Source organism: Pseudophryne corroboree, chromosome 2 (assembly GCF_028390025.1).
Source record: "Pseudophryne corroboree isolate aPseCor3 chromosome 2, aPseCor3.hap2, whole genome shotgun sequence".
Taxonomy (NCBI): Eukaryota; Metazoa; Chordata; class Amphibia; order Anura; family Myobatrachidae; genus Pseudophryne; species Pseudophryne corroboree.
Window position 1 is genome coordinate 355600641 of NC_086445.1, and position 26037 is coordinate 355626677.

The following is a 26037-nucleotide window of genomic DNA, read 5'->3' on the forward strand; positions in this document are numbered from 1 at the left end:
AGGACACCGGGAAATAGACACTTCCGGCTGCCATGCTCTGCTACCCAGGACCCGGATCCTGGCCTCCAGATGCCCGGCAGCCGCACCAGAGGACCTCGCTGCCGCAGCTCCTTTTCGTCACAGCCACACCAGCCAACCAACAGGAAGGCCACAGGGACCAGAACCGAAGGTAAGACTCCAGATGCTGACAGACGGCAGTATCACTGGACATATACGGCAGTATCACTGGACTGGACTTATTGCCAGTACCACTGTAATTATATGGAAGGATCACTGGATTTATACGCCAGTACTACTGGAATTATACGGCAGGATCACTGGAATTATACGGCAGGATCACTGGATTTATACGTCAGGATCACTGCAATTATACGACAGGATCACTGGACTTATACGGCAGGATCACTGGATTTATACGACAGTACCGCTGGACGTATACGGCAGTATCAATGGACATATACGGCAGGATCGCTGGACATATACGGCAGTACCACTGGACATATACGGCAGCACAGGGACACCACCACACCACCACTGGACCGATGCAGGACAACACAGCTCCACTGCAATGGACTGGACTTATACAGCAGCACTGGACATATGGCAGCGGATGACACCACCACTGTGACTGGACTGATGCAGCACAACACACCACCACTGGACTGGACTTAAACAGCAGCACTGGACATATGGCAGCAGAGAACACCACCACTGTGACTGGACTGATGCAGCACAATACACCACCACTGAACTGATGCCACACTATAGTGCCTTCACTTCATATTGTGCCACATTATAGTGCCCCAGTTCATATTATATAGCATTATAATGCCCTCCTATTCATTTTATACCACGTTACAATAAGCAGGACCAGTGGCGGATCCGGGGGGGGGGCACTCGGGCCCGTGCCCCCCCCCTGTCATTTGTGGCCTCCGTCCCCCGTCCTCTCTCGGCGCCGGCGCCGCACAGGGAGATGACGGGCGCCCGCTGAGATTGTGTTACCAGCGGCCGCCCATCTCCCTACACAGCGGTAGCCGGAGGCAGGAGCTCAGTACTGAGCTCCGGCTTCCGGCGCTGTCACTGTGCGGCGTGCGCTATGGGAGAGACGTCAGTCATGACGTCTCTCTCATAGTGCTGAGGAGCGGACGCCAAGTGGAGGACTGCAGCGGTCTGGAAGCGGGAACGGGGTTCGGTAAGTATGATGTTTTTTTCTTCCAGTGGGGGCATCTACTGGGGGCAAACTACGAGGGGACATTACTACTGGGGAGGCATCAAAAAGGGGCATTTTACTACTGGGTGGGGCAAACTACTGGGGGCATTACTGGGGGGCATTTACTGGAGGCATTACTACTGGGGGTCATCTATTGGCATTACTACTGGGGGCAGCTACTGGGGGACATTTTTACTGGGGGGCATCACTACTGGGGGGGTCATCTATTGGGGGCAAACTCCTAGGGGGCATTACTACTGTGGGCAAACTACTGGAGGACATTATTACTGGGGGGCATCTACTGGGGGCAAATTACTGGGGGACATTATTACTGGGGGGCATCTACTGGGGGCAAACTACTGGGGGACATTATTACTGGGGGCCAACTACAAAGGAGCTAACTACTGGGTGCATACTACAGGAGGGCATTACTACTGGCGGCGTAACTACAGGGGCATTACTACTGGCGGCTTAACTACAGGGGCATTACTACTTGGGGGCTAAACTACTTGGGGGCCAAACTACTGGGGGCATAACTACAGGGGCCAAACTACTGGGGGATAACTACAGGGGCCAAACTACTGGGGGATAACTACAGGGGCCAAACTACTGGGGGCATTACTACTGGGGGCTAAACTACAAGGGAGGCATAACTACAGGGACTAAACTACAATGGGGCAAACTACAGGGGGGCATTACTACTGGTGGCTAAACTACAAGCAGGCAAACTACTAGGGGCATTACCACTGGGAGGCTAAACTAAAGGGGGCGGGGGTAAACTACTGGGGTCATAACTGCAGGGGCATTACCACTGGGGGCATAACTACTAGGGCGCTAAATGACTGGGGGCATTACTACAGGCAACAAAACTACTGGGGGCAATAGGGGCATTGCATAAGGGGCACCACTACTATGGGGTCTATATAAGGGGCACTACCAGTACAGTGGACATTGCATAATGAGCGCTACAACTGTGGGCATTGTATAAGAAGCGCCATCTCACATGCACCGAAGCTGCACGCAAATGTACTTGCCCCTTCAATGATGCCCCCCCTATCATTTTCTTCTGGATCCGCCCCTGAGCAGGACCAGGGGCATAACTAGATATATTGTAGGCCCCAAGGCAAAAGTTTGAAAGGTCTCTTCAGTATTTACCACACAATGGTGAAAAAATAAGATTTTAAACCTACCGGTAAATCTTTTTCTCGTAGTCCGTAGAGGATGCTGGGGACTCCGTAAGGACCATGGGGATAGACGGGCTCCGCAGGAGACATGGGCACTTTAAGAAAGAACTTTAGGTATGGGTGTGCACTGGCTCCTCCCTCTATGCCCCTCCAGCAGACCCCAGTTAGAGAAACTGTGCCCAGAGGAGATGGACAGTACGAGGAAAGGATTTTTGTTAATCCAAGGGCAAGATTCACACCAGTCCACACCATTCACACCGTATAACTTGTGATATACTAACCAGTCAACAGTATGAAAACAACATAGCATCAGACCGAGACCGATGAAACTATAACATAACATAAGTAAGCAAAACTATATACAAGTCTTGCAGAAGTAGTCCGCACTTGGGACGAGCGCCCAGCATCCTCTACGGACTACGAGAAAAAGATTTGCCGGTAGGTTTAAAATCTTATTTTCTCTTACGTCTTAGAGGATGCTGGGGACTCCGTAAGGATCATGATGATTATACCAAAGCTCCCAAACGGGCGGGAGAGTGCGGATGACTCTGCAGCACCGATTGAGCAAACAGGAGGTCCTCCTCAGCCAGGGTATCAAACTTATAGAATTTTGCAAAGGTGTTTGAACCCGACCAAGTAGCAGCTCGGCACAGCTGTAGTGCCGAGAACCCTTGGGCAGCCACCCAAGAAGAGCCCACCTTCCTAGTGGAATGGGCCTTGACCGATTTTGGTAACGGCAATCCAGCCGTAGAATGAGCCCGCTGAATCGTGTTACAGATCCAGCGAGCAATAGTCTGCTTTGAAGCAGGAGCGCCAACCTTGTTGGCTGCATTCAGGACAAACAGTGCTTCTGTTTTTCTGATTCTAGCCGTTCTGGCCACGTAAATTTTCAAAGCCCTGACCACATCAAGGGACTCGGAATCCTCCAAGTCTCGCGTAGCCACAGGCACCACAATAGGTTGGTTCATATGAAAAGATGACACCACCTTAGGCAAAAATTGAGGACGGGTCCGCAATTCCGCTCTATCCATATGGAAAACCAGATAGGGGCTTTTATGAGACAAAGCCGCCAATTCCGACACTCGCCTAGCCGAAGCCAAGGCTAACAACATGACCACCTTCCAAGTGAGATATTTTAACTACACCGTTTGAAGTGGTTCAAACCAGTGCGACTTAAGGAAACTCAACACCACATTAAGGTCCCAAGGCGCCACCGGAGGTACAAAAGGAGGCTGAATATGCAGCACTCCCTTCACAAAAGTCTGTACTTCTGGGAGAGAAGCTAATTCCTTCTGAAAGAAAATGGATAAGGCCGAAATCTGAACCTTAATGGAGCCTAATTTTAGGCCCAAATTCACTCCAGTTTGTAGGAAGTGAAGGAAACGGCCCAAATGGAATTCTTCCGTAGGAGCATTCCTGGCCTCACACCAAGAAACATACTTTCGCCATATACGGTGATAATGTTTAGCTGTCACGTCCTTCCTAGCCTTTATCAGAGTAGGAATGACCTCATCCGGAATGCCCTTTTCCGCTAGGATCCAGCGTTCAACCACCATGCCGTCAAACGCAGCCGCGGTAAGCCTTGGAACAGACAGGGCCCCTGTTGCAACAGGTCCTGTCTTAGAGGAAGAGGCCACGGATCTTCTGTGAGCATCTCCTGCAGATCCGGATACCAGGCCCTTCGCGGCCAATCTGGAACAATGAGAATTGTCTGTACTCCTCTTTTTCTTATTATTCTCAACACCTTTGGGATGAGAGGAAGAGGAGGAAACACATAAACCGACTGGAACACCCACGGTGTCACTAGGGCGTCCACCGCTACCGCCTGAGGGTCTCTTGACCTGGTGCAATACCTCTGTAGCTTTTTGTTGAGGCGGGACGCCATCATGTCTATCTGCGGCAGTCCACACTGACTTGCAATCTGTGCGAAGACTTCCTGATGAAGTCCCCACTCTCCTGGATGCAGGTCGTGCCTGCTGAGGAAGTCTGCTTCCCAGTTGTCCACTCCCAGAATGAACACTGCTGACAGTGCGCTTACATGATTTTCCGCCCAGCGAAGAATCCTGGTGGCTTCCGCCATTGCCACTCTGCTCCTTGTGCCGCCTTGGCGGTTTACATGAGCCACTGAGGTGATGTTGTCTGACTGAATCAGAACTGGTAGGTCGCGAAGTAAGGTCTCCGCTTGACGAAGGGCGTTGTATATGGCCCTCAGCTCCAGGACGTTGATGTGAAGACAAGTCTCTTGACTTGTCCAAAGTCCTTGGAAGTTTCTTCCCTGTGTGACTGCTCCCCAACCTCGGAGGCTCGCGTCCGTGGTCACCAGAACCCAGTCCTGAATGCCGAACCTGCGGCCCTCTAGAAGGTGAGCACTCTGTAGCCACCACAGGAGAGATACCCTGGCCCTGGGGGACAGGGCAATCAACTGATGAATCTGTAGATGTGACCCGGACCACTTGTCCAGTAGGTCCCATTGGAAGGTCCTCGCATGGAATCTGCCGAAGGGAATGGCCTCGTACGATGCCACCATCTTTCCCAGGACTCGAGTGCAGTGATGCACTGACACCTGTTTTGGCTTCAATAGGTTCCTGACCAGGGTCATGAGTTCCTGAGCCTTTTCTATCGGAAGATAAACCCTTTTCTGGTCCGTATCCAGAATCATGCCCAAGAAGGTCAGACGAGTCGTAGGAACCAACTGCGACTTCGAGATATTGAGAATCCAGCCGTGTTGCTGTAACACTTTCAGTGAAAGTGACACGCTGCTCAGCAACTGCTCTCTTGATCTCGCTTTTATGAGGAGATCGTCCAAGTATGGGATAATTGTGACACCCTGCTTGCGCAGGAGCACCATCATTTCCGCCATTGGTGAAAATCCTCGGGGCCGTGGAAAGCCTAAACGGCAACGTCTGAAATTGGTAATGACAATCCTGTACCGCAAATCTCAGGTACGCCTGATGAGGTGGATATATGGGAACATGAAGGTATGCATCCTTTATGTCCAGGGATACCATAAAATCCCCCCCCCCTCCAGGCTGGCGATGACTGCTCTGAGCGATTCCATTTTGAACTTGAACCTTTTCAAGTATAGGTTCAGGGATTTTAAATTTAAAATGGGTCTGACCGAACCGTTCGGTTTCGGGACTACAAACAGGGTTGAGTAATATCCCCTCCCTTGTTGAAGTAGGGGAACCTTCACCACCACCTGTTGAAGATACAATTTGTGAATTGCATTTAACACTAACTCCCTTTCTAGGGGAGAAGTCGGCAGGGCCGATTTGAAAAAAACAGCGAGGAGGCACCTCTTCGAATTCCAGCTTGTAACCCTGAGAAACAATTTCTATTGCCCAGGGATCCACCTGTGAGTGAACCCAGATGTGGCTGAAAAGTCAAAGACGTGCCCCCACTGGGGCGGACTCCCTTAGCAGAGCCCCAGCGTCATGCGGTGGATTTTGTAGAGGCCGGGGAGGACTCCTGTTCCTGGGAACTAGCTGTGTTGTGCAGCTTTTTCCCTCTGCCCTTACCTCTGGCAAGAAAGGACGCACCTCGTACTTTCTTGTTTCTCTGTGACCGAAAGGACTGCATTTGATAATGTGGCGCTTTCCTAGGCTGTGAGGGAATATAAGGCAAAAAATTGGATTTACCAGCTGCAGCTGTGGAGACCAGGTCCGAGAGACCTTCTCCAAACAATTCCTCACCCTTGTAAGGTAAAACCTCCATATGCCGTTTTGAGTCGGCATCACCTGTCCATTGCCGGGTCCATAGGACTCGTCTAGCAGAAATCGACATAGCGTTGACTCTAGAACTGAGTAAACCAATGTCTCTTGGAGCATCTCTTATATATAAGACAGCATCTTTTATATGTCCCAGGGTCAATAAGATGGTATCCTTATCCAGGGTCTCAATCTCCGCTGATAAAGTATCTATCCATGCTGCTACAGCGCTACAAACCCAAGCCGACGCAATAGCCGGTCTGAGTAAAGTACCAGAATGTGTGTAAATGGACTTCAAAATAACCTTCTGCTTGCGATCCGCAGGATCCCTTAGGGTAGCCGTATCTTGGGATGGCAGCGCTACCTTTTTGGATAAGCGTGTCAACGCTTTGTCCACCCTAGGGGAGGATTCCCACCGTATCCTGTCCTTTGCCGGGAAAGGATACGCCATAAGAATCCTTTTGGGAACCTGCAGTTTCTTGTCTGGAGATTCCCACGCTTTTTCACACAACTTGTTCAGCTCATGAGAAGGGGGAAAGGTTACCTCAGGTTTCTTTCCCTTATACATGTGTACCCTCGTGTCATGGACAGGGGGTTCCTCTGTGATATGCAAAACATCTTTTATTGCAATAATCATATATCGAATATATTTAGCCAATTTTGGCTGTAACTTTGCATCATCGTAGTCGACACTGGAGTCAGAATCCGTGTCGGTATCAGTGTCTACTATTCGGGATGGTGGGCGCTTTTGAGACCCCGAAGGTCCCTGCGACATAGGGACAGACATGGGTTGACTCCCTGGCTGTTCCCTAGCCTCAGCTTTGTCTAATCTTTTGTGCAATAAATTCACATTAGCACTTAAAACATTCCACATATCCATCCAGTCAGGTGTCGGCGTTGTCGACGGAGACACCACATTCATTTGCTCCACCTCCTCAATAGGAGAGCCTTCTACCTCAGACATGTCAACACACGCGTACCGACACACCACACATACAGGGAATCCTCTTATCTGAAGACAGTTCCCCCACAAGGCCCTTTGGAGAGACAGAGAGAGAGTATGCCAGCACACACCCAGCGCCAATGACCCAGGAAAAAACACACAATATGTTTACCCAGATAGCGCTGTAATCTGTATATTGCGCCAATTATGTGCCCCGCCCCTTCTTTAAAACCCTCTTTCACCGTGGATAAGCAGGGGAGAGTCCGGGGAGCTTCCTCTCAGCGCTGTGCTGTGGAGAAAATGGCGCTGGTGAGTGCTGAGGAAGAAGCCCCGCCCCCTCGGCGGCGGGCTTCTGTCCCGCTCAAATATCGAAAAACCTGGCTGGGGCTCTTTATATATACAGTGCCCAGCTGTATATATACACATTTGCCAGAAAAAGAGGTTTTATTGCTGCCCAGGGCGCCCCCCCTGCGCCCTGCACCCTGCACCCTTACAGTGACTGCCGTTTGTGTTTGCTGTGTGGGAGCAATGGCGCACAGCTTTACTACTGTGCGTTACCTCAGTGAAGATCTGAAGTCTTCTGCCGCCTCTGAAGTCTTCTTTCTTCTCATACTCACCCAGCTTCTATCTTCCGGCTCTGCGAGGAGGACGGCGGCGCGGCTCTGGGACGGACGGCGAGGGTGAGACCCGCGTACCGATCCCTCTGGAGCTAATGGTGTCCAGTAGCCTAAGAAACAGAGCCTAACATTAAAGCAGGTCTGTTTCTCTCTCCTCAGTCCCTCGATGCAGGGAGTCTGTTGCCAGCAGGCTCCCTGAAAATAAAAAAACAAACAAATATTCCTTCTTTCAGGAAACTCAGGAGAGCTCCCTGTAATGCACCCAGTCTCCTCTGGGCACAGTAGTAAACTGGGGTCTGGAGGAGGGGCATAGAGGGAGGAGCCAGTGCACACCCATACCTAAAGGTCTTTCTTAAAGTGCCCATGTCTCCTGCGGAGCCCGTCTATCCCCATGGTCCTTACGGAGTCCCCAGCATCCTCTAGGACGTAAGAGAAATGTATATAACACATGTAACTGTGACAGGGAAGGTGGCCTCTTTCAGCTCTGGGCCCCATAGCAGCTGCACTCCCTGCACCTTGCCTTTACTGCCACTTTTTTTAAAAAGTCTGAGTTCGGCCGGCATCACGCACGGCCACCGAACTCGGGTGTCATTACATCCGACTCTGTATCTCTACACATATCTTACAATTAGAATTTCTGAAACTAGAGTTTATGAGCAATCAAGTTGTAGAACTTTGAATGGAGATTGAGAAGCACTTGTAGTGGGCTGATGAGGATAATCCGTCCTTCTTGGATGCTGTTATCTTTTAGTTCAAATTGACAGGTGCACAAAACACTGTTGGTGGCAGTGCAAACAAAGATGGATGATGCTTCATGAAAGAAACTGCATTAGTTACTGTTCACAGTGAGAAATTTACCCCTTTTACACTGCCCAAATAACGCGGGTTATGGCTGAGTCAAGACCGGCCGTGGTTCAGTGTAAAAAAGTTAACCTGGGTCGAGGGCATGACAATTCAACTCGGTTAGCAAGCAGGGCTGGACATGGGAAGGAGCTGGAGCACACTGCAGTATAACCCGAGTTTTAAGATGTGGGTTACTGCAAAAGTCGCTGATTGGAGCTAACTGAGCGCTGGCATGTGATGTCATCTGCCAGAGCCCAGAGAGCAGACGCTGGATACACATGCAGGAGAAACAGATGCAGGAGTCAGACCCTAAATTTAGCATGTCCCACCTGTTCACCATAAGGAGTGAGGAGGAGATATCTGGGCAGGTGACCAGGACAGTTAAGGATGCTGTTGCCAACAAAAATATATCAAAGATCCTGGCTTCAGGCACAGCCATCACCCTAACAGGGCTCACCCTACCAAGATCACCCTTATAATCAAAATCCAAACCCATATAACCCTTAAAATAGAGGGCCTTGGGGGCGTGGCCTGGACGGGCATGGAGTAGCACTTGCACTGTGCAGCTCTCCAGCCACTACATCCTGATTTATTATCCTATACTCCCCCCTGGGTCTGATATTGGGGCCATCGCTACATGAGCATCTCCTGCCCCCCCCCCCCCCCCCCTGGAGTGGGTTTGATCCGGCTGCCGCTGTCTCCCGTGCTCCTGGAGCTCTGTTTGCCTGGCGGGCCCTGCTCTGCGCTGGGCCGGTGCGAGAAGCTGCGGCCTTGCGCTCAACGCTAGCCGGAAGTTCGGCTCCTGCAACCCGCCGCCGCCCGCTACAGCCTGCCGTGTCTCTGGTGAAGTGGAGTGAGGGGCTTTCATCTGCCGCCCCGTCTGCCTGCTGGAGTGCCCTGTTTGGGGCTGCCGGGACCACCCTGTACTGCCGCGGACCCGCGCTGCCCGGGGAACCGGAAGTGCAGCTCCCGCGATTTATCACCGCCCGCGGCAGCCGGCTGAGACGCTGACGAGCGGGAGTGGGGAAATACACCAACCGGCTCCTCTAGCTGTGAGCGAGCCTGGAGGGCTCACAGCGTGGCCATCCTGCTCATCCTCTGCTGCCTGCCATTGCGGCCATTTGCTGGATCTCCTGCTGCTGCATGCTCCCATTCTGACTGGGACCCAGGTACACGGGACGCGGACCCACTGCTGCGGGGAGGATTATTGTTTGGGGCTTTCACTGAGCTGGCTGGGAGGCCGTTGGGCTGCATAAACCCTTTCCCCCCTCCTCCTGCTATACTCCTCTGGCTCGCTGACCTTACCCTCTCCCTATGTGGCGCAAGCTCCCCTGCTGTGCCTGGAAGTTAGTGCTGGGGGACCGCTCATCTGTACCTCACGGCTTTGATTGAGGGTGATATTGCCTATACTCCTGCTCCATTAGGCGGACACTTTGCATTATAACCGGAGACTTTGGTCCTGTTGTCTATCTATACATATCTATATACTCCCTCGCGCCCGCTGGCCTTTCCATAGGGTGTTGGTGCGGACGCCCCCCTCTTGCCTGTATTTGCTTTGACATACCCTGTTGGCTCGACGGAGCGATACCGTGTTGTCCAAAATGGTGCAAGGCCGCCAAAGTAGTGCGGCGGCGGGCGCAATGGATAAGTTTGTCCGTAATCCTGGCCCTCAACAGCAAAGGGGAGAGACTGTAAGATCTGAGGCATCGCCCCCATCTCCTGCGTATTGTTCCGCCTCCCCTGATCCTCCGGATGCTGCGCTGCAGAGAGTATTGGATGCGGTGACTGCCAGTGAGACGCGTCTGGCTAATAAAATCGGGCAAGTGCAGTCTGATCTCTTCATTATCCATCAGGACCTTCAGCGGGTGAGAAAGAGAGTGGGAGAGGCTGAGACCCGTATATCCAATGTTGAGGACTCTGTCGGCCCGCTGGGTCGCCGCACTGATGTTTTGGAATCTCAGATGACAGATGTGCGAAAAAAGCTGACGGATTTGGAGGGGCGTCTGCGGCGCAATAACGTCCGCTTCATTGGTCTGCCCGAGAAGGAAGAAGGCTCAGCTCCTGAAGAGTTTCTCGTAAAATGGCTCTGGGATGCCTTTGGATCTGAGGAATTTTCGCCTTACTTCACTGTTGAACGGGCTCATAGAGTTCCGATGCGCCCGCTGCCTCCAGGGGCTCCACCCCGCACCTTTATTGCTAGGTTCCTCCACTTCCGTGACCGTGACACAGTTTTGAGGCTGGCCCGTACCAAAGGCCCTTTCAAATGGAATAGGTCGCCCATATCGGTTTTCCCAGATTTTGCGGTGGATGTACAAAAAGATAGGGCTCAATTTCTGCCTGTTAAGAGGAGACTCTGTGAACTTGACCTGCCATATGCCATGCTCTTCCCGTCTAGACTGCGGGTGGTGGCGGATGGGGAAAATAAGATTTTACTCACCGGTAAATCTATTTCTCGTAGTCCGTAGTGGATGCTGGGTACTCCGTAAGGACCATGGGGAATAGACGGGCTCCGCTGGAGACTGGGCACTCTTTAAAGAAAGATTAGGTACTACATCTGGTGTGCACTGGCTCCTCCCTCTATGCCCCTCCTCCAGACCTCAGTTAGGGAAACTGTGCCCGGAAGAGCTGACATTACTAGGAAAGGATTTGGAATCCAGGGTAAGACTCATACCAGCCACACCAATGACACCGTACAACTCGTGATAAGTATACCCAGTTAACAGTATGAACAACAGCTGAGCCTCATTAAACAGATGGCTCAGAACAATAACCCTATAGTTAAGCAATAACTATATACAAGTATTGCAGAAGTCCGCACTTGCGACGGGCTCCCAGCATCCACTACGGACTACGAGAAATAGATTTACCGGTGAGTAAAATCTTATTTTCTCTGACGTCCTAGTGGATGCTGGGTACTCCGTAAGGACCATGGGGATTATATCAAAGCTCCCAAACGGGTGGGAGAGTGCGGATGACTCTGCAGCACCGAATGAGCAAACTCAAGGTCCTCCTCAGCCAGGGTATCAAACTTGTAGAATTTTGCAAACGTGTTTGATCCCGACCAGGTAGCAGCTCGGCAAAGTTGTAAAGCCGAGACCCCTCGGGCAGCCGCCCAAGAAGAGCCCACCTTCCTCGTGGAATGGGCTTTGACTGATTTAGGATGCGGCAGTCCAGCCGCAGAATGTGCAAGTTGAATCGTGTTACAGATCCAGCGAGCAATAGTCTGCTTTGAAGCAGGAGCACCCAGCATGTTGGGTGCATGCAGGATAAACAGCGAGTCAGTTTTTCTGACTCTAGCCGTCCTGGAAACATAGATTTTCAGGGCCCGGACTACATCCAGCAACTTGGAAGCCTCCAAGTCCCGAGTAGCCGCAGGCACCACAATAGGTTGGTTCAAATGAAACGCTGATACCACCTTAGGGAGAAATTGGGGACGAGTCCTCAATTCTGCCCTGTCCATATGGAAAATCAGATAGGGGCTTTTACAGGACAAAGCCGCCAATTCTGACACACGCCTAGCCGAAGCCAAGGCCAAAAGTTTTAACTCCACGGTCTGAAGTGGCTCAAACCAATGTGATTTTAGGAAATCCAACACAACGTTGAGATCCCAAGGTGCCACTGGAGGCACAAAAGGGGGCTGAATATGCAGCACTCCCTTAACAAACGTCTGAACTTCAGGCAGTGAAGCCAGTTCTTTTTGAAAGAAAATAGACAGGGCCGAAATCTGGACTTTAATGGATCCCAATTTTAGGCCCATAGTCACTCCTGACTGTAGGAAGTGCAGAAATCGACCCAGCTGAAATTCTTCTGTTGGGGCCTTCATACCAAGCAACATATTTTCGCCATATGCGGTGATAATGTTTTGCTGTCACATCCTTCCTAGCTTTTATCAGCGTAGGAATGACTTCAACCGGAATGCCCTTTTCCATCAGGATCCGGCGTTCAACCGCCATGCCATCAAACGCAGCCGCGGTAAGTCTTGGAACAGACAGGGCCCCTGCTGTAGCAGGTCCTGTCTGAGAGGCAGAGGCCAAGGGTCCTCTGAGATCATTTCTTGTAGTTCCGGGTACCAAGTCCTTCTTGGCCAATCCGGAACGATGAGTATAGTTCTTACTCCTCTCTTTCTTATTATCCTCAGTACCTTTGGTATGAGAGGAAGAGGAGGGAACACATAAACCGACTGGTACACCCACGGTGTCACTAGAGCGTCCACAGCTATCGCCTGAGGGTCCCTTGACCTGGCGCAATATCTTTTTAGCTTTTTGTTGAGGCGGGACGCCATCATGTCCACCTGTGGCCTTTCCCAACGATTTACAATCAGCTGGAAGACTTCTGGATGAAGTCCCCACTCTCCCGGGTGGAGGTCGTGCCTGCTGAGGAAGTCTGCTTCCCAGTTGTCCACTCCCAGAATGAACACTGCTGACAGTGCTATCACGTGATTTTCCGCCCATCGGAGAATCCTTGTGGCTTCTGCCATCGCCATCCTGCTTCTTGTGCCGCCCTGTCGGTTTACATGGGCGACCGCCGTGATGTTGTCTGACTGAATCAGCACCGGCTGGTTTTGAAGCAGGGGTTTTGCCTGACTTAGGGCATTGTAAATGGCCCTTAGTTCCAGAATATTTATGTGTAGGGAAGCCTCCTGACTCGACCATTGTCCCTGGAAGTTTCTTCCCTGAGTGACTGCCCCCCAACCTCGGAGGCTTGCATCCGTGGTCACCAGGACCTAGTCCTGTATGCCGAATCTGCGGCCCTCGAGACGATGAGCACTCTGCAACCACCACAGCAGAGACACCCTGGCCCTCGGGGACAGGGCGATCAGCCGATGCATCTGAAGATGCGATCCGGACCACTTGTCTAACAGATCCCACTGAAAGATCCTTGCATGGAACCTGCCGAATGGAATTGCCTCGTAAGAAGCTACCATCTTTCCCAGGACTCGCGTGCAGTGATGCACCGACACCTGTTTTGGTTTCAGGAGGTCTCTGACCAGAGATGACAACTCCTCGGCCTTCTCCTCCAGGAGAAACACCTTCTTCTGTTCTGTGTCCAGAATCATACCCAGGAACAGCAGACGCGTCGTAGGAACCAGCTGCGACTTTGGGATATTCAGAATCCACCCGTGCTGTTGTCACTTCCTGAGATAGTGCTACTCCGACCAACAACTGCTCCCTGGACCTCGCCTTTATAAGGAGATCGTCCAAGTACGGGATAATTATAACTCCCTTCTTTCGAAGGAGTATCATCATTTCGGCCATTACTTTGGTAAATACCCTCGGTGCCGTGGACAGACCAAACGGCAACGTCTGGAATTGGTAATGGCAGTCCTGTACCACAAAACGGAGGTACACCTGGTGAGGTGGGTAAATGGGGACATGTAGGTATGCATCCTTGATGTCCAGTGATACCATGTAATCCCCCTCTTCCAGGCTTGCAATAACCGCCCTGAGCGATTCCATTTTGAACTTGAACTTCCTTATATAAGTGTTCAAGGATTTTAAATTTAGAATGGGTCTCACCGAACCGTCTGGTTTCGGTACCACAAACATTGTGGAATAGTAACCCCGTCCCTGTTGAAGGAGGGGAACTTTGATTATCACCTGCTGGAGGTACAGCTTGTGAATTGCCGCCAGTACTACCTCCCTGTCCTGGGGAGTAGCTGGCAAGGCTGATTTGAGGTAACGGCGAGGGGGAGACGTCTCGAACTCCAGCTTGTATCCCTGAGATACCACTTGTAGAACCCAGAGATCCACCTGTGAGCGAACCCACTGGTCGCTGAAGTTCCGGAGACGGGCCCCCACCGCACCTGGCTCCACATGTGGAGCCCCAGCGTCATGCGGTGGACTTAGTTGAAGCAGGGGAGGATTTTTGTTCTTGGGAACTGGCTGTATGGTGCAGCTTTTTCCCTCTACCCCTGCCTCTGGGCAGAAAGGACGCGCCTCTATCCCGCTTGCCTTTCTGAGGCCGAAAGGACTGTACTTGATAATACGGTGCTTTCTTAGGTTGTGAGGGAACCTGAGGTAAAAAAGTCGGCTTCCCAGCTGTTGCTGTGGATACGAGGTCCGAAAGACCGTCCCCAAACAATTCCTCACCCTTATAAGGCAAAATTTCCATGTGCCTTTTAGAATCAGCATCACCTGTCCACTGCCGAGTCCATAATACTCTCCGGGCAGAAATGGACATTGCATTAATTCTAGATGCCAGCCGGCAAATGTCCCTCTGTGCATCTCTCATATATAAGACTACGTCTTTAATATGCTCTATGGTTAGCAATATAGTGTCCCTGTCTAGGGAATCAATGTTATCAGACAGGGAATCAGACCACGCTGCTGCAGCACTACACATCCACGCTGAAGCAATAGCAGGTCTCAGTATAGTACCTGAGTGTGTATACACAGACTTCAGGATAGCCTCCTGCTTTCTATCTGCAGGCTCCTTTAAGGCGGCCGTATCCTGAGAAGGCAGTGCCGCCTTTTTTGATAAGCGCGTGAGCGCCTTGTCCACCTTAGGGGATGTCTCCCAGCGTAACCTATCCGTTGGCGGGAAAGGGTACGCCATTAGTAACCGTTTAGAAATTACTAGTTTCTTATCTGGGGAACCCCACGCTTCTTCACACAATTCATTTAACTCATCAGATGGGGGAAAAGTCACTGGCTGCTTTTTCTCCCCAAACATAATACCCTTTTTTGTGGTAACCGGGGTAATGTCAGAAATGTGCAACACATTTTTCATTGCCGTAATCATGCATCGGATGGCCCTAGTGGATTGTACATTTGTCTCATCCTCGTCGACACTGGAGTCAGACTCCGTGTCGACATCTGTGTCTGCCATCTGAGGTAGCGGGCGTTTTTGAGCCCCTGATGGCCTCTGAGATACCTGGGCAGGCGCGGGCTGAGATGCCGGCTGTCCCAAAGCTGCGTCATCGAACCTTTTATGCAAGGAGTTGACACTGTCGGTTAATACCTTCCACATATCCATCCACTCAGGTGTCGGCCCCACAGGGGGCGACATCACACTTATCGGCACCTGCTCCGCCTCCACGTAAGCGTCCTCATCAAACATGTCGACACAGCCGTACCGACACACCGCACACAGGGAATGCTCTGACTGAGGACAGGACCCCACAAAGTCCTTTGGGGAGACAGAGAGAGAGTATGCCAGCACACACCAGAGCGCTATATAACAGAGGGATATACACTATACACAAAGTGAATTTTCCCCCTATAGCTGCTTATATCACAATTTTGCGCCTAAATTTATGTGCCCCCCCTCTCTTTTTTACCCTTTCTGTAGTTGTATACTGCAGGGGAGAGCCTGGGGAGCGTCCTTCCAGCGGAGCTGTGACGAGAAAATGGCGCTGGCTGTGCTGAGGAAGATAGCCCCGCCCCTTTAGCGGCGGGCTTCTCCCGCTTTTTATAATATTAATGGCGGGGGTTTATGCACATATACAGTGTTATACACTGTATTATGTGCAGTTTTTGCCAAAAGGTATATTTATTGCAGCCCAGGGCGCCCCCCCCCAGCGCCCTGCACCCACCAGTGACCGGAGCGTGTGGTGTGCTGTGGGAGCAATGGCGCACAGCTGCAGTGCTGTGCGCTACCTTATTGAAGACCGGAGTCTTCAGCCGCCGATTTTCTCCGGTTTCTTCCGTCTTCTGGCTCTGCAAGGGGGACGGCGGCGCGGCTCTGGGAACGGACGATCGAGGTCGGGCCCTGTGTTCGATCCCTCTGGAGCTAATGGTGTCCAGTAGCCTAGAAGCACAAGCTAGCTGCAAGCAGGTAGGTTTGCTTCTCTCCCCTAAGTCCCACGTAGCAGTGAGTCTGTTGCCAGCAGATCTCACTGAAAATAAAAAACCTAACAAATACTTTCTTTCTAGGAAGCTCAGGAGAGCCCCTAGAGTGCATCCAGCTCTGGCCGGGCACAGATTCTAACTGAGGTCTGGAGGAGGGGCATAGAGGGAGGAGCCAGTGCACACCAGATGTAGTACCTAATCTTTCTTTAAAGAGTGCCCAGTCTCCTGCGGAGCCCGTCTATTCCCCATGGTCCTTACGGAGTACCCAGCATCCACTAAGACGTCAGAGAAACAAAGTTTTTCGCAACTCCCCGCGAGGCCATGGTGTGGCTGGACAGACGATTCCCGGCGAGGCGTGCCCTTGCGGATCCTTGACTTTCCAGTGGCAGACTTTCTTTTGTATTTGTTTTCCTTGTATCTATTCTGTTTGCTATGATTATATAAGTTATTTAATGCGGGTTGACAAGATGCGGGAATGTTTGATTGATGTTGATGTCTATTTCATCCACCGCTATTCTGCTCCCGCAGTTTGGATAGGGCGTATGGGTGTTCGCTTGACTGCTCTGGTATCTCTGTTATGTTTGTTTGTTTGTTGTTGGGTTTTTTTTTTGGGGGGGGGGGGGTTATATATCCGGCTTGATAAGATATATCTGGTTCTGTGATATCCATGTATGCTTCACTTTGTGTATTGGATAGACCTAGGGGGTGGAACTCTCTGATTTCCCCTCAATTTTTTCAGGGGGGGGGGGGGGGGGGGCGGTGGTTGGTGGCTGGGAGCTACCTCTTTTTTTCACCCGAGAGTCATTATATTCTTTGCCCCGATTAAGGTGTGTTTGCACTAGTCAATGGTGCTACGAAGTTTTGTTTATTTCTATTTTTAGGTATTTGCACTCAGGGAGGGGGGCGAGGGAAGGTTTTGGGTTGTACTTATTTGTTGTGTGGATGTTTGTGTTTTGAATGTATGTGGTTTGCTGCTGTACTACTTACGCAATGGTGTCCAGTAACTGAATTTATGCATGGCAGACTTGGCTGGCCGCGGGGTGTTGCGCTTATTGTACTTCTGATGTCCTATGGCTGGGCTTAAAGTGTTATCGTGGAATGTGAGAGGGCTCAATGATAAAGTTAAGAGGTCCCTGGTACTCCGACAAATTAGACATTATGCCGCTGATATTGTCTGTCTTATGGAAACTCACTTGGTGGGTGGTAAGATTCTCTCTTTGAAGCGACCCTGGGTGGGTTGGGCACACTTCTGCCTCTCGAGGAGTTTCGGTCCTTATTAGGAGGACCGTCCCCTTCGTGCTGGAGTCTATGCAAACGGATCCCTGGGGGAGATATGTGTTTTTGAAATGTAGATTATTTTATGTCTCTGTCCTCCTTCTAGCTGTTTATGTGCCCCCTCCTTACTCTCCTGATGTCCTTAAGAAGGCTGCTGGGTTCATGGCCTCATTCCCCGGGATATCTGTTATTTGCCTTGGCGACTTCAATAATGTGCTAGATGCGGCGAAGGACAGGCTCTCTATATCTCCGTCTGCTGCGTTTCCTGGGAAATCCACTTTTGCACATGTGGTGTCGGGGTTGGGCCTGGTCGATCCTTGGAGATTGAGACACCCGTCTCTTAAACAATACTCCTGTTTCTCTCACTCTCACTCTTCGTTTTCCAGGATTGATCTGGCCGTCCTCTCGAGCGACATGGTTCCCCGGGTCAATAGTATCAGATATGAGACTAGGGGTATATCAGATCACTCCCCCTTGACCTTTACTTTAGACTTTAACTGCTCTAGGGGCCAAGCCGTATGGAAATTTAATCCGTTTTGGCTCGTACACATGGGGGACGGCTCTGATTTAGTGGCAGCATGGCGGGAATTCTTTGTACTAAACAGTGCCGAAAAAGCTATCTCTAATTTGTGGGACACATTCAAGGCCTTTATGAGGGGGAGTTTGATTAAACGGGTGTCTAATTTGAAGTCCTTTTATAGGCGACGGGAGGCTGAGCTGGAGGCCCAGAGTGTCGCTGCAGAATCACAGTACTTACAAGATTCTTTGAACAGTTCTAAGCTAGCCTGGTTATCGGCTCAGAGAATGGAAAGATTACCTAATGGAAAAGACTCAGCATGGACTCCTTTTCTCCTCCCATACCTTTTACGCTACTGGTGATAGGCCGGGGACATACCTGGCCTCCCTGGCCCGAGGTGATAGACCTACTAGTGTTGAGATTGAGACCCCTGATGGTGTTCCCCTGACACAGACTCCACAAATTGCGCCTGAATTTGTATCCTACTACAGACGCTTGTACGATTCCAAATTAGATTGTACTTCGTCACAACGGAACGATTATTTAGACAGTATTTGTTTCCCCACCTTATCCAGTGAGGCTTGCGACCTTCTGGAGGCACCTATTTCGTCTGATGAAATTATGGCCGCTGTTAAGGCCTCCCCTAGTGGTAAAGCCTTGGGTTTGGATGGCATACCTTCTGAGGTCTATAAGCAACACTTGAATTTCTTTGTCCCTCACCTACTTGAGTTGTATGGCCAAATCTTTGCACAGGAGTCTCTCCCCCCGTCTATGGCGGAGGCAGTGATTGTAGTTCTCCCTAAGCCTGACAAGGACCTTAGGAAAGTTGAGTCCTATCGCCCTATATCCCTTTTACCCACTGATATTAAAATGTTGGCTAAGGTGCTGGCTGGCAGATTAAATGCAGTTATTTCTCACATAATACACCCGGATCAGACGGGATTTATGCCCAATAAATCGACTTCCATTAACCTTAGACGTCTGTTTACTCACCTACAAATTCCCCACGAGGATCCCTCCTCCTCCGTAGTTGTTTCGTTGGATGCCGCTAAGGCTTTTGATTCTGTGGAGTGGGATTATTTGTGGGAAGTTATGCGTAGATTTGGAATAGGCCCAAACTTTATTAAATACGTTCGATTGATGTATTCCTCTCCTTCGGCGAGGGTGGTGGTAAATGGTTTCGTATCTCACTCTTTTCCCCTATCTAGGAGTACACGACAGGGATGCCCATTGTCCCCTACTCTGTTTGCTACGGCCATTGAACCCCTTGCATGCCTCCTGAGGGCGGACGTGGGGAACTCTGGCTTTAAGATGGGGGCCCGTGAGGACAGGGTGGCCCTATATGCCGACGATGTTTTGTTGTTTGTGGATCGCTATGCTGAGTCTATGCCTAGGATTTTAGAAATTATTACTGTGTTCGGGCGATACTCTGGGCTCCTGATTAATTGGGAGAAATCCTTTATTACCCCACTTCGGGGTGAAGTTCCTACCTCCCCGTTAGTAGCTCTCCCATTGCGGTGGGTGGACTCTTTCAAATATCTGGGCATTTGGGTGTCTAATAATCCTCAGAAATTTTCCTCCCTAAATATTACTCCACAAATAATGTATCTTTGTAGCCGGGTGAAGGCCTGGGGGAAGCTGCCTTTAACGGTCACGGGGAGGGTTAACATGGTAAAAATGTTTTTTTTCCAGCCCAAACTTCTATATGTTTTGCTGCATTCCCCCGTTTATATTCCACAGAAGATTTTTAAACAAATAAATGGGTTGCTTTCCTCCCTGGTGTGGGCTGGTAAGCAGGCACTTTTGAGAATGTATACCCTGACCAGGTCACGGGAATTGGGGGGTTTGGCTCTCCCCAACTTCCGTTTTTATTACTATGCGGCGCAACTGACACATGTCTGGGAGTGGGTTAACGACCTCGATCCCCTGGCTTTGCATTCGCTGATGATGCACCATGACTATCCTGGTGGCTCCCCATTACAGCTACTCCTTTGCGGTAGCGTCAAAATGTCCACACTGCCACTGATTAAACAGTCCATCCTGATATGGAAATTGGTGCACTCTGTGATGCAGGGTCATGGTGTTGATCCTGATACCCCACTGGATAATACTTACGGGTTGCCGGAACTGCGTCAACTTCAGGTCCGGGAGGTTTGGGGTAACTGGGGAGTGTACTCTTTAGGCCATTTATATAGTGATGGGACCCTTAACTCATTCCACCAACTTCAATAGGTGCATAATGTCCCCTCAGGGTTCTTCTTTCGATTCCTTCAGCTGAGACACGCTTTGGCTGCCCAGTTTCCGAATGGCCCTCCAGTCCTCGCTAATTCCCCAGTCAAATTAATGCTGCAGACGCTGGACTCGGGACACCTAGTTCCTAGGATATATGGTCGTATTCTCCAGATGCATCATACTGACCCTCTAACTGCTCTTCGGGGTAGGTGGGAGTCAGATGTGGGTATGTTAACAGATGATGCATGGAATACTGCTATGGGAGCCCATCGGATCTCCAACTGCTCTGTTAGATACCAGCAAATACAATTATATATTCTGCATAGAGTGTATATGACCCCAGTGAGGTTAGCACATATTGGGGGGTCTCATAGCTCACGGTGCCCTAAGTGTGGAGCCATGGGTGCCGACTTCTGGCATCTGCTTGGTTGTGCCCTAGTATATCTTTGTTCTGGAAGGCTGTTCTACGTACCATAATTGATACAGGTATTCCCTCTTCCATATTTACGCCTGTGTTGTGTACATTGCTGATTGTGGACGAGGAAGCTTTAGATCCGCCCAGCAGGCGATATGTCATCAATTTATGTGCCCTGGCTAGGGTCTGTATAGCCCGGCTGTGGCTGGCTGGTGAGGCCCCGGCACCCAGGGCTTGAATATCTCTGGTCAACGAAACTATTGCACACGAAAAATTTGTGTTCCTGGCTAGGAAGGTGGAAAGGAAATTGCTTACAATATGGGGCAGGTGGATGGACTCTAGATATTTTAAGGATAAATAAAGTTTAGATTTGTATTTATTTCCTTATTTTTATTCTGGGACGTTTTGGAGGTGGATACCCTCGCGGCCGGCCTTGCTATGCTGTATTTCGATATACTGTGTTTACTCTGCTATGCTTATGCTCATATTGGAAGTGGCTTGTTTGGGTTGTGTTACTCCCAGACGCCGACGCTCTGCGACTGTATGACTTATGAGACATTTCAACCGCTAGATGTACTGTGGACCTTATAAATGTACAGCTGTGTATGTGTTTTTGTGTATGTTTGTAATCTTCAGTTTGTTTTTTGTGTAGGTTGTTAATGCAAATCAAAAACTCCAATAAAAAACTATTGAATTAAAAAAAAAAATAGAGGGCCTTACTATGACCCTAGTGCATCTCCAGCAAGCCCACAAGGTGCCCAAAGCATAGAATAAACCATGTATAGAAATTTACTGTAATGTAGTCTTTTCTTAATGGGTCAAAAGTGTACTTACCTGTGTACCAAGGTATCATATGTATTGATTGTTATTTTTAACACAATTTTTTCTTGTATTACATATTGTAAAGTGTAATATATTTGGCTTTTAGGAAGCCTTTGTGATTTTATTTGTAAGCATTTTCCTATAAATATAACACACATACTTCCCAACTGTCCCACATTCAACAGGACAGTCCCCTTTTTCTGGGACTGTCCTTCTGTTCCATCCATGGGTCGCAGTGTCCCGTGGTAGGGGGGGAAGTAGGTGGGTGGAGAACACACCACTGTTCTGCATGGCAGCCCGTGAGCCTGGGGGGCGGCCCAGCATCTCGGAGAGTGCTGGACACCCCCCCACAGTGATGTGATCGGAGATGCAGTGAGGCTTCGCCCCCTTTACGGTCACACGTGCACAGGGTCCCGCATCCACATACTGTACATCAAAGTTGGGAGGTATGTGTTAATGTGTGTCAAACCAACATTTTCAAAGTAATATATATTTTTTTAATAATAAAAAAATAATGTAAACAATTAAAACGTTTGTGTACTTGCTCATAGTTTTTTGCCATTTTTTTTCGCCTTGTCCATAGGTTTTGCAGGAGTGATCCAGGTTCAGTGTCAAAGGGGCCTACCTGGGAATATCCCAGGTCAGAGGTGCAGTGTATAAGGTGTCTGACTTGGGTCTCACCTGGCTTCTTCCTGTGTTCAGAATACCGGATCGGACCCAGGATTTTAGTGTAAAGGGGTATTAGTAATACCCTGTGATAAATTTCCTTAGCACCTTTGTAGTTTCAGCCGTGGTACTTTAATACCCCTTTTCCACTACCATAATAACCCGGGTTATTGCTGGATCAACCTTGGTCACAGCTCAGTGGAAAAGGATCCAATGAACTGGGAATCCGACCTGGGTAGGACCCGAGTAAGGCCGCAGTATAAACGGGTGACCAGAGCTCAGGGCTGGATTTACCGCTATGCAACATAGGCACACGCCTAGGGCCTGGCAAAAGTAATTAATATATTATAAAGGCCCTGTAGTGGGGCTCAGACCAGTAATATCACTGATACTGGCGCTGGCTCTGTTATACCCCTTTCACACTGACAAATATTTCCCGGGTTATTGCACATGAACGCGCATCAACCCGGGAATTTGCTCAGTGTGAAAGGGTCCTGAAAGAATATCCAGAGTAGAGCGTCCCAGCATTTCATCCCAGGCCGTGACCTGGGTTGAAGCCGGAATCGACCCGGAATGCATGCAGTGTGAACAGGTAAGCCAGGTCAAGGCGACCCGGCACCCGTTCTCTGCATAGGAGGGGGCGGTGCTTGGAGATCTCCAAGCACCGCATATGGTAGCGTCAATGGTGACATCACTAACCCGGCAATATGCAACATCCCGAGTGCGACCCGGCTATTGTCAGTCTGAAAGGGGTATTACTGTGCCTCCACAAAACATATCCCAGATGAGCACTGCGCGGCATCAGGACGTCACAGGAGACCGCCCCGCACTCCTCTCCCAGTTGACAAACCCAGCAGTGAGTGGAGCTTCTGGACAGCAAGATAGTACAAGGGCAGATTGGGTGGACCACCAATGGAGGGGGACGGAGGGGGAATATGGCCTACTCCCTTCTGGGCTGGTCTCCTCTCCCACTAGAACAGTACACAGGTTCCCCGCAACCGACTGGAGTGACAGTGCTGTGGCCGCGGTCAGGAAGCTGCTCTCTGAGATATGCCTGCAGCTGGACAGTCATTGCTCAAGTGACAGGCATCCTGTGTGGATTCAGTATACTACATACATACTCGCTGCATACCTTCCAACATTTTGCACATAAAAATCGGTACAAATTTGAAAAAGGGGCGTGGCCACGGGTAAAGGGGATGAGGCCACGTCCCTTTTCCTATACTTTCAATGGAAATTTGGAAAGTCAAAAATCAGTACAGACCATAAAAAACAGGTACTGGACCTGCCAAAAAGGTACAGTTGGAGGGTATGTCGCTGCTGCATGGGTAGAGGGGTGGGGAAGAAGTGCCTGCACTTCAGTGAGGACTGTGAAGTCTGGGAGCTGATGCAGCACAGTGCAGACCCTAGTGGGCATCACAACTGTAAACTTAGCACATAATGAAGGATGCCGACCTGATTGGTCTCCAAACCTTCTCTGACGCTGCACTCAGCTCTGCGCTCTCTGCTGTCAGTGTCAGTTATGGCACATGCAGGCAGTTTTTAGGCCATCCCTTCCCTTTCCTGGGGTCCTACTCAAGATAATCTCCACCCACTCCTGACCATATGCCAACTGAGAAGCTGCTGCTGCTGAATGGTTTCTTTTGGTGAGAATAGATGTGTGTGTGCGTTGACGGAGGTTTACTCAGGGTTGAGTCTAAATCCACAGCCTAACTTCCCTTCTAATAGCCTAACCCTAACCTCCCTCCCTGCAGCCTAATCCTAACCACCCCCCAAACCCCAACCTCTCCTCCAGCAGCCTAACCCTAACTTCCCCTCCCACAGCCTAACCCTAACCTCCCCCCTAACCATAACCTCCCCTCATGCAGCCTAACCCTAACTTTCCCTGTAACCCTATCCTGTCCTCCCGCAGCCTAACCCTAACTTCCCCTCTCTCACCCTAACCTCCCCTCTAAGCCTAACCACCCTCCTGCAGCCTAACCTTAACCTCCCCTGTAACCCTAACCTCCCCTCCCACAGCCTAACCCTAACTTCCTCTCCCACACCCTAACCTCCCCTCTAAGCCTAACTTCCCTCCTGCATCCTAACCCTAACCTCCCCTCTAAGCCTAACCTCCCTCCTGCAGCCTAACCTTAACCTCCCCTGTAACCCTAACCTCCCCTCCCACAGCCTAACCCTAACTTCCTCTCCCACACCCTAACCTCCCCTCTAAGCCTAACTTCCCTCCTGCATCCTAACCCTAACCTCCCCTCCAGTGCCAGATTAAGGTCCTGATGGGCCTGGAGCTGAAATTAATAAAGGGCCTATTGTGCGCCGCTTCCGCAGGTATGAACAGCATGGTGGGGGTGTGACTACTGATATGGGGGTGTGGTCTGTGCAATTGGGTGTGGCTAGCACCATGGAGGGCACAGCTTCCTACCTTCCTTAATCCACTGAATTAAAAAAAACACAAACTATGGTTTTATTAAAAAATAAATATTATTGTAGTTAGTAATACACTAGGAACAAAAAAGGCCCAAATTATGTGATTGTAGCTGTTTTGTCAATTGTTGGAAAAATACTAAACCAAAAGTCACGGCGTTATATGGTATGCGGTCACAATACCAACGCTGGGATCCCGACAGGGGCACCATACCGGTGAAGTAGGGGATTCCCCCTCTATGAGTGTTCACAATACCTATAGAGAGAAAATAGAACCTGTGGCATTCCAAGCGGTAGTATGCCAGCAGGGGTGCGGGCTCAGTGGCGAGCTACGCTCCCCCATGCAAGACAGGGGCAGTGCGCATCGCAGGCGCGCGGAAAATATAAAGGGGCGTGGCTTCATGGGGAAGGGACGTGGTCACAAAATGATACCAATTCATACTACGGTGCATAGTAGTCTCCATTATTCAAATTACGCTGCACAGTAGCGCCACTACACCAGGTAGAGCCCCTTTTATACATTACAGCAGACAGCGTCCCCCTTTTCACACATTACGGCAGCCAGCATCCCCCTTTTTACACATTACGGCAGCCAGCATCCCCCTTTTTACACATTACGGCAGCCAGCATCCCCCTTTTTACACATTACGGCAGCCATTGCCCCCCTTTTAACACATTACGGCAGCCAGCATCCCCCTTTTTACACATTACGGCAGCCAGCATCCCCCTATTTACACATTACGGCAGCCAGCGTCCCCCTTTTTACAAATTGCGTCAGACACGAGATAGAGAGAGAGAGACTTACGATCTCTCCCCGCTGACAGTCTGACTCCTCGTGCAGGCAGATGATCAGATCCCGGGCAGCGGAGAAGGAGGAGAAGGGGGGGACTGGAGCCGCAGCAGCGCTTTGTAATTGGTAGAGGCATCGCTGCAGCAGTCCTCTCTCCTTCCGCATTGGCTGCCCACCGCTGAGAATGCTGGGATGAATGAACCGCTACCAATGACATAGCGCTGCTGCGGCTCCAGTCCCCCTCCCTCCTCCTCCTTCCTGTCCCCGACGCTGCTGCTCTCCTCAAGCGCGGCGCACGGCACACAACAGGCAGCGTCAATGTAATGAGTCAATTTGACTCATTACAAGCCACTGGCCGTGCGCCCTCAGGGCAACTGCGCTGTGTGCCAGGCACACCTTACACACATTTAGTTACGGTGCTGGCCGCTGGAGCCGCAGAAACACATGGGATCAGGAACTTATCCCTCATCCCATGTGTTTTTGTGCGATTGCGGGTATAATTTTGGCTATTAAAAATGGCCTCTAATTGGATACCGTGATAATGACCATCGGTCATTAATCGCGATATTCTGACATTTTTAACATCGAGGCTAATAGGATACGCC

The 26037-nt window shown here is 50.4% G+C and overlaps 1 protein-coding gene and 1 long non-coding RNA gene across 2 annotated transcripts in view; one reads left to right on the forward strand and one right to left on the reverse strand.

Moving 5' to 3' along the window:
* Positions 1–26037, reverse strand: part of F7 (coagulation factor VII) — a 122707-nt gene that overhangs the window by 29953 nt on the left and 66717 nt on the right. The gene's annotated exons all lie outside the window — the stretch shown is intronic.
* The window catches only part of LOC135019801 (uncharacterized), a 55334-nt gene continuing 53015 nt past the window's right edge, over positions 23719–26037 (forward strand). The window contains exon 1 of the long non-coding RNA XR_010217318.1: positions 23719–23867. This is a non-coding gene — a long non-coding RNA (uncharacterized LOC135019801). The remainder of the gene's footprint in view (positions 23868–26037) is intronic.